Below are 8,313 nucleotides of genomic sequence, written 5' to 3' on the forward strand. Positions count from 1 at the left end.
GTCACAGTAAGGTCCACTGGATGCCTGTCAGGTCTTGGAGGGGAAGAACATTCCAATTCCTTCATTCTATTGAAGTAGGGCTGTTGCCCCACCTTCCTAGTCCAGGGTCTCCAGTGGTGGCACTGAGGCAGCTTAGGCTGGAGTGGCTGCTTAAGTGGCTTGGGCTGGAGGAAGGGGATTGAAAGAATTTAAGAGGCCCATCTCCTCACCAACCTTTTCTTCCTCATTTCTGTGTTTGACTTGGAAAGGGCTTTCTTCTCGTCTCTTTGTATAGCTAGCAGTCTACTCCTACCTCTCATGATCTGAGTACTGGTTATGAAATAGCATGAAAGCCTGGACATAAGATATTTCTTCCAATTTCTCAAACCTCTGATAGAGTACAATATTGAAGTCTTCAGTTCAGAGGCCAATATGCATCATCATCTAGCCTATACAGAGGCCAGATAGTATTACAATAAGAAATCATTTTCTTTCTAGTCATAGGCTTATTTTTATAGGCCTTCCAATTGGCCAGGATATGCCCCAGGGGGGTTTTCAGTTGGAGTGTAAACTTTGCCACCAATTTTGTCTCTATATTGAGTTCTTCCTCAATCAAAGGCCCAGGGGCTAAATGAACTCCCCTAGTCTGGAACTCCTTGTGTATATAATGTCATTCACAGTCTCAGTGGTCATACTTGTATAAGCTTTGCCACATGGCTACAACAGGCAGAGACTTTAAAGAGAGATTTCCTTAAGTAAGACAGGGGTTGGCAATGGTCTGCACAGCCCTTCCTAATAATTCAATCTTATGCCAGGTCCAAGTCCTACTGACCTGGCAATTCCAGCGAAATGAGACAGAGTGACAACAGATAAGGTAACAAATTAAGCAAACAAAAACAGAAAATGGGTTAGAATGAGGATCATGTAGGCACTGGACCCAGGTGCTATGGCTCCTGTTTTCTTACATAAAGTAACACAGGGAGCAACCAACAGGATTCCAGGCCCATCTAGATTGCCTGCAGGAAAGTTCACACATTTCCTCCTCCTCTTCCACCAACTGTAACATAAGTGCGCGGAGTACTTTGAAGTCCTAAAGAGGGTAACAAAATCAGGAGCTAGGATGTTGAGACCTGTTCTTCTAACAAGGAGAGGGCATGACCTACCTTTCTGCTTTCAGTAAATCAGGCTAATTTTTTCTGGTAGGACCTGAACCTGCAGATGGGATAAAGAGAAATAGATCACTTTTACAAAGAGAAATGGAAACAGACACAAATCCAAATGCAGACACAAACACAATTGAATTCAAATAGAATACTCTTAAACTAATTCCCACAAAGGGAAAAATTGAGAGAGAAGTTCTAAAATCTTGTCTCAAGCCCAAAAGGCATGACAGATGACTCATGCAAGGTCCAAGTGGCATACAAGCCAAAAATGGCACTATGAATGACCGACACGAGGTCTAAACAGCATAAAAAGTCCACGTGGCAGAGATAGAGCATTCCTAGATGCACTGGGTGACTTACCAAGCCTTGAAGCCCATTGATTTCCCAGATGTCACTTTACCTGCACCAGAACAGTATTATATGCAACTGATGCCACTAGGGGAGGGGTGAAGGAGAAAGATGGGAAAATCCCCAAGACAAAAACATCTTGGTAGCTGCTGAGGGGCTCCATGGAGTTTCAGCCACATAATCAGCTAGCCACTAGCAGCTGGAATTTATGAGCAACTGTCGCTCTGCCTGGTAGCATGAATGGGTAAGCTCTGGCACACTGCCATAGGCAGTTACTATACTTGTTGGAAACCAGGCAGACCATTCTTCACATGGGGAGGCTAAACCATTCTGAAAGCACAGTTCTTCACACAGGGCACCAAATTTGTAGTTGAACTCAGGTCTGGCTGCTTGCTGCTTGAAATGCAAAATACAAACAGTGAGGTGTGGTGAAAGTAATGCAAGTTTATTCAAAAGCTAGCAGTTGGGAAATGGCCAGGCTCATGCCATTTCCATTGTCTTTGAAATTGCCCCAAACAATTTCAAAATTGTAGGCAAGTGAGTGGGTTTAAGAACAAAAACTTGGCATCAGAAGTATGTGGGAGTGGGGCAGGGTACAGGATTTCTGTGTCTTGTTCCAATGGCTATCTTGAGTTATTGTCCAACTGGAGTGTGGGCTGGCACCATCTTGACAATGGTCAGGTGGTAGATTAATTGCCTTGAGGTAATCCTTAGCTGGGGAGAATTCTGCTGCTTGGTCTTCCTGCCTGGTTATTTCAAGGTTATCCCCTGAAATTTCTAAGCAAGCACATATTGCAAGTGCAGTACAAAGGAGTGCCTGGTGGAAGGGAGGGAATAAAGATTTCAAAGTACGTCTTAAGTCTAAGATGAGAGAGAAGGAAAAAACAAGTTTCAAAATAAATTTTAAAGCCAACCTGCTTGGTTGTAGAAATCCTCACAACAATATAAGCTGAACAAACTGAAAGTTAATAATACTTCTAAGATTCATTAGAGAATTGATATTACAGGGCAAACCACTGCTCCCGAAACAGGAGAGGCAAGAAAATGCAGGGAGTACTGCTTATGGTTTGCAGAATGCATTGTCAGACCTGCTAGTAATTCTTAAAGGGTGATGGACTAACGGCTACAAGACTGAGCCTAGATTAGCTTGGGAGAAGAAAATCTCGTGGAGGCCTGAGCTTTTCACTTGGGAAGGCAGAGTGCCCTTTCTTAAGTTTTAGCTCCAGGAACCCCATCACATTCTCAGAGGTATCCTCAGAAACCCAAAGACAACAGTGGAGACAAAAACAAGGACACTAGAGGGAATGTAGCCTCTAACATGACAGCTACAGAAAATAGTAAACATATACTAACTCCTAGACAGATAAATATAACACCTCACATCAAGGCCTTGTGAAGATCAGGGAAAAAATTGCCTCACACTTTCTGGCAGGGGGAGAGGAATATGAGTCATTTTAAAGTACATCTAGAGCACTTTGTTCTCCTTAACAAACGACAGGCCTCAAGGGACACTATTTCACCAGAGCCTAACACACTCGGGTTATACCAGATCCTAACTGACCCAGAGGAAAGGAAATATCAACTCTATCTCACTCCAGCCTTCTGTCTCACCTACGTGGGTGAAAATAGCTTGAGAAGCACTTGTGAATGTCACAGCCAGGTCATAGGCTGTGTAAAGACTGAGACCAGACATAGGATTTTAGACTCCATCTTTCCACTTCCCTGCACACCTTACTGCCATACCAATATGGTTCTTATACAATAACAAGAGATTACAATTTGCAGAAAGATCTGAAAGACTCAGACCCTATTTAAGAAGAAGTCTCTGCAGAAACCCAATGACAACAGTGGAGACAAAAACAAGAACACTGGATGAAATTTAGCTTCTAACAGCACAGCTACAGCAAATAGTAAACATAGTTTAACTCCTAACCAGATAAACATAACTTCTCACATTAAGGGCTTGCTTATATCAGTGACTTTTACCTGATATATTATGTCTAGCTTTCCAAAAAAAAAATGACAAGTGATACCAAAACAGCAAAAAACACAAGGTGAAGAGACAAGCATCAAGAGAAGACTCAGATGTGGTAGAAATTTTAGAAGAGTTAGACTGGGAATTTAAAATAGCTGTGATTAATATGCTGTGGACATTAATGAGAAAAGTGGACAATATGCAAGAATGGTTAGATGATATAAGGAGAGTTTATTAGTCCGTTCTAACACTACTGTAAAAATACTACCTGAGACTGGGTAATTTGTAAACAAAGGAGGTTTAATTGACTCATAGTTCTGCATGTCTGGGTAGGCCTCAGGAAACTTATGATCATAGCAGAAAGGGAAGCAGGCATCTCCTTCACAAGGTGGCAGGATAGAGTTTAAGTGTGTGAAGGAGGAACTATCAAAACTTATAAAACCATCAGATATCATGAGAACTCGCTCACTATCATAAGAACAACACGGGAGAAACCTCCCCCATGATCTAATCACCTCTCTCCCTCAATACGTGGATATTATAGGTTCCTCTCTTGACATATGGGGATTATAATTCTAGATAAGATTTGGGTGGGGACACATAACTGAACTCATATCATTCTACCCCTACCCCTTGCAAGTCTCATGTTTTTCACATTTAAAAGCCAATCATACCTTCCCAGCAGTCCCCCAAAGTCTTAACTCATCTCAGCATTAACCCAAAAGTCCAAGTCCAAAGTCTTATCTGAGACAAGGCAAGTCCTTTCCACCTATAAACCTGTAAAAAATCAACAACAACTTAGTTGCTTCCTAGATACAATGGGAGTATAGGCACTGGGTAAATGCTCCCATTCTAAATGGGAGACATTGGCCAAAACAAAGGGGCTACAGGCCCTATGGAAGTTCAAAATCCAGTAGGGAAGTCATAAAATCTTAAAGCTCCAAAATGATCTCCTTTGACCCCATGTCTCATATCCAGGGGACACTGATGCAAGGGGTGGGCTCCTACAGCTTTGGGCAGCTCCTTCACAGGCTGACATTGAGTCCCTGTGGCTTTTCCAGGCACACAGTGCAAGCTGTTGTTGGATCTACCATTCTGGGATCTGGAGAACTTCTCACAGCTCCACTAGTCAGTGCCCTAGTCAGAACTCTGTGTGGTAGCTCCAACTCCTAATTTCTCTTCTGCACTGCCCTAGCAGAGGTTCTCCATGAGGGCTCTACCCTTGCGTAAGACTTCTTCCTGGACATCAAGGCATTTCCATATATCCTCTGAAATCTAGGTGGATGTTCTCAAACCTCAGTTCTTGACTTCTGTGCACTCGCAGGCCCAACACCACATTTAAGCTGCCTAGGCTTGGGACTTGCACCCTCTGAAGCAACTCAGGAGTTGTGCCTTGGCCCCTTTAGCCATAGTCAGAGCTGAAGTGGCTGGGATGCAGGGTACCATTTCCTGAGGCTGAATGGAGCAGTGAGGGTCCTGGGCTTGGCCCACAAAATCATACATTGTCTGAGGCATCCAGACCTGTGGTAGGAGAGCATGCCACCAAGGTCTCTAACCTGCCCTGGAGACATTTTCTCCATTGTCTTAGAGATTAACATTCAGCTCCTTGTTACTTATGCAAATTTCTGCAGCCTGCTTGAATTCTCCCTAGAAAACGGTTTTTTCTTTTCTATCACATTGTCAGGCTACAAATTTTCAAACTTTGATGCTCTCCTTCCCTTTTACACATAAGATTCAATTTCAGACCATCTGTTTGTGAATGTATAAAACTGAATGCTTTCAGAAAAATCCAGGTCAAGTCTTGAATGCCCTGATGCTTAGAAATTTCTTCCATTGGCCGGGCGCGGTGGCTCAAGCCTGTAATCCCAGCACTTTGGGAGGCCGAGACGGGTGGATCACGAGGTCAGGAGATCGAGACCATCCTGGCTAACACGGTGAAACCCCGTCTCTACTAAAAATACAAAAACTAGCTGGGCGAGGTGGCGGGCGCCTGTAGTCCCAGCTACTCGGAGGCTGAGGCAGGAGAATGGCGTAAACCCGGGAGGCGGAGCTTGCAGTGAGCTGAGATCCGGCCACTGCACTCCAGTCCGGGAGACAGAGCGAGACTCCGCCTCAAAAAAAAAAAAAAAAAAAAAAAAAAAAAAAAAAAAAAAAAAAAAAAGAAATTTCTTCCACAAGATACCCTAAATAATCTCTCTCAAGTTCAAAGTTCCACAGATCTCTAGAGCCAGGGCAAAATACTTCTAGGCTCTTTGCTAAAGCATAGTGTTAGTGACTTTTACTCCAGTTCCAGATAAGTTCCTCATCTCCTTCTGAGACCAACTCAGCCTTCACAACTTCATTGTTCCCTCACAATCAGCATTTTGGTCAGAACCATTCAACAAGGGTCTAGGAAGCTCCAAACTTTCCCACATTTTCTATCTTCTTCTGAGACCTCCAAACTCTTCCAGTCTCTGCCCATTACCCACTTCCAAAGTCGCTTCCACATTTTCAAGTATCTTTGTAGAGTACCCAACTCTATGCAGTACCAATTTACTGTATTAGTCCATTCTCACACTGCTATAAAGATACTACCTGAGACTCAGTGATTTATAAACAAAGGAAGCTTAACTGACTCACAATTCTACATGACTGGGAGACCTCAGGAAACTTACAATCATGGCAGAAGGTGAAGCAGGCACCTTTTTCACAAGGTGACAGGAGAGAGTGTGAGCCTGTGAAGAAGGAAAGGTCAAATACTTATAAAATTATCAAATCTCATGAGAATTCACTCACATGGCCGGGGGCGGTGGCTCAAGCCTGTAATCCCAGCACTTTGGGAGGCTGAGACGGGCGGATCACGAGGTCAGGAGATCGAGACCATCCTGGCTAATACGGTGAAACCCCGTCTCTACTAAAAAATACAAAAAAAACTAGCCAGGCGACGAGGCGGGCGCCTGTAGTCCCAGCTACTGTGGAGGCTGAGACAGGAGAATGGCGTGAACAAGGGAGGCGGGGCTTGCAGTGAGCTGAGATCCGACCACTGCACTCCAGCCTGGGCGGCAGAGCAAGACTCCGTTTCAAAAAAAAAAAAAAAAAAAAGAGAGAATTCACTCACTATCACAAGAACAGCATGGGGAAAAATGTCCCCATGATCTAATCAGCTGCCCCCTTAACATGTAGGAATTACAGGTCCCTCCTTAACACACGGGATTATAGTTGGAGATGAGGTTTGTGTGGTGACTCAGAGCCAACCATATCAGAGAGGGATGTCACTCTAAAAAAGTATCAAAAGAAAATGTCAGGAAAAACAAGCAAACAAAAAAACCTTTGTCAAAGATCAAGAATGTCTTCAATGCACTCACACTCATCACTATATGGGGCCTAGAGTTTGCATCATGAAAGGGTGTATTATTAAAAAGCCAGGGGTTCAGTCTAGATCTTACTGGTCACTGCACAGAAAGTCAATCACTGAGACAAGGAATATTGCCAGTGAAGAAGGCTTTAATCTGATACTGCAGCTGAGAGAATGGGAGATCAGTATCAAACTCATCTCCTTGACCAACTAAAATCAGGGGTTTATATACCTGGGAAGAAATATAACTGTATGCAGGAAAACAGGAACTAGGGAGGAGTAAAGAAGAGATGTCAATAGGAAGCAGGTAATCACTTAGGCAATCACGATGTGTGAGGGGTGTGGTGTCTTATTGTCCAGATGCAAAGATTTGGTAAGTTTGGGTTTCTTGATATTATTTAGGAGGCCTGATAGCTGGTTTCCTGAGAAAGGAATTCAAATAAGACAAAGGGAACTTTCTCAAGTTTTAAAACTGGAAGAGTCAATTTCTATGTTTATTCAAAATAAACCATAAACAGCAATTCTATGAGACAACTGGGCTGGTTTCGGGTGTGTAGTATTGTTAAATGCTTTTTCTGCATCCATTTATATGATAGTATAATTTTTCTTCTTTAGTGTGTTTATATGATGAATTTCATTAGTTGATCTTCAAACACTGAACCAGTCTTGCATACCTGGAATAAATCCCATTTGGTCAGGGTGCATAATTCTTTTTATGCATAGTTGGATTGACTTTACTAATGCTTTCTTGAAGATTTTTGTATTTATGTTCAATCAGAAATTTGGTCTGCATTTTTCCTTTCTTGTGATTTATTGTTTTTTTCTTTTTCTTTCTTTATTTTTTTTTTTTGCATGAAAGTAATGCTGGCCTCATGGAAAACAAGAGCAGTCTCTGATTCTATTTTCTGAAACAGATAGTAGAGATTTGATATCATTTCTTCCTTCAATGTTTGGTAGAACTGACCAAAAAACTCATCTGATCTTGTGCAAATAAACATACAAAAAGATGTTTAACATTGTACGTCATTAGACAATAGAAATAAAAACAACAATGACACAGTGTTACTACTATTACAATGGCAAAAATAAAAAAAAAACACTTATGAAACTAAATGCTGATAAGGTGTGGAGCACAAAACTCTCATCCATTTTGGGTTGAAAAGCCCAATGGTATACTCACTTTGGGAGACAGTTTGAAAGTTTCTTACAAATCTAAACTCTATGATCCAGCAGTAGTGTTCTTTGGTATTTACTTAAATGAGTTGAAGAATTCTGTCTACAGAAGAAAACTTTCACATAAATGTTAGTAGTGGCTTTTTCATCATTCCCAAAATGGAGAAAAAACAAAGATGTCCTTAATAGGTGAAGAAATAAATTATGGTATAATCATATAATGGAAGATTTGTCGGTTATGAACAAAAAGCTGTCAAGCCATGAAAAGATATAGAAGAACTTTAAATGTGTATTGTTAAGTGAATGCAAGCAATCGGAAAAGTCTATGTATTACACGATGC

This window comes from Trachypithecus francoisi, unplaced genomic scaffold (genome assembly GCF_009764315.1).
Source record: "Trachypithecus francoisi isolate TF-2019V2 unplaced genomic scaffold, Tfra_2.0 Lachesis_group15, whole genome shotgun sequence".
Classification (NCBI taxonomy): domain Eukaryota; kingdom Metazoa; phylum Chordata; class Mammalia; order Primates; family Cercopithecidae; genus Trachypithecus; species Trachypithecus francoisi.